Genomic DNA, 1,611 nt, shown 5'->3' with positions numbered 1-1,611 from the left:
ACTCTCTTTGATGTTTTACATTCGAGTAGTCTGTTCTTATTTCAAGACTGTCTTAAGTAATGTCTTAAGACGCTAATACGGCTCTCTAATCTCTTTTAAATCTTTGTGATTTCTTAAAACTGTACTTAAGACGGTCCTAATATAAACTCTGACACTATGAATATCCGCCTAAGATACAGATGGATGAGTTGTGCGCGTAACGAATTCAAGAAGTAAAACATAAATCGTATAATAAAGCATCATGTAATATTCATCGAAAAATATTAAAATGTAAAGAGTAGATTATTTTGTAATATGTACAATATTTTAACGTTAATATTTCGACAGACGGTTGGCGCGTGACCTTGGGGTGGGGATGGGGTAGCACGGGCGGCTCGTCATGTTTACGCCTAGTTACTACGAATCATTCCATTACCGAAGCTCGTACAAGTATATGCGAAATAAAAAGTCAGAGCAGATATTAAACTATATTAATTGTGAAAGAATTGTGAATTGTGTTATTTGCACGAGTATTCATATTAGCATTGATTTTTTATGCCTTGTTTGATACCGTTCATACAGACAAGTAGCCGTACAGACAGGAGGCATAAAAAATCAATGCTAATATGAATATTCTCATACAAATAACGCAATTCACAATTCTTTCACAATTAATATAGTTTAATATCTGCTCTGACTTTATTTCGCAATGATAACGAATTGCAGACGTGTTTGTTTGATGTTCGTTGCTAAAAGTTAACCGATTTATAGTAATTGCATAGTAATATAGGTAATAGCTATATTACAATACATTTTTCAGATTATCTTCCCTCTCACGGGTACACCTTGTCGTGGTGGGAGGGCTCAGTACTCAGAGGATGTGTACAAGAAAAGAACGATTTTTTTCAAATGTCTCAAAATTTTCGGATATATCTGAAAGTATCTATATAAATTTTTAGATATTGAATAAAATCGTTCTCTTCGTGTAAAAATCCTCTGGGGAAGCTAACGTACCCTCGTCGCCGATTTGAAAAGTAAACGAACCGCAGCCGGTTCGTCGCGTCGCGCGTTTCGGGAGTGCCGTTAAAGTTATCGGACTCAAATAATAGTCCGCGCGCGATTACAGTGTAATATTCGCGAGTGTTTTCCGCGAGTGTCCTGTGCATAGTCTGAGAGGAGGTGGAGGTCTGGGAGAGACATCGGGCACCGGTGGAGCAACTTGGCGGTAAATATAATTTTTTATTTATGTAAAATTAATTTTTTTTCGCTTATTTTTAAATCATTTTATTTGATAATTATTAAAAAATGATTATGTTTAAATCATTGTTAAATATGTAAAATGATTTAAATAATTTTATATTCCAAAAAATATTTATATAAAATAATTTTATATAATATTTATATATATATTCTCTAAAGTAATTATATATATTCTCTTTAATAATAATTATATATACTCATATTCTAAAACAAAAATAAGAAAGACCATACGGCCACGTACGCAAGTTATTATTCACACAAGTCATATATTTAAAATAAAATTACATGTTTCGGTAAAGTTGTGACTATCATTAGCATAATCAAGAGAATGCAAATGTTAAAAAATATAATTTAGCACATTAGGATGTCGCA

The sequence above is a fragment of the Trachymyrmex septentrionalis genome, unplaced genomic scaffold (assembly GCF_001594115.1).
Source record: "Trachymyrmex septentrionalis isolate Tsep2-gDNA-1 unplaced genomic scaffold, Tsep1.0 scaffold16, whole genome shotgun sequence".
NCBI classification, from domain to species: domain Eukaryota; kingdom Metazoa; phylum Arthropoda; class Insecta; order Hymenoptera; family Formicidae; genus Trachymyrmex; species Trachymyrmex septentrionalis.
The sequence above is the reverse complement of the archived record's forward strand: the minus strand, read 5'-3'. Positions refer to the sequence as shown.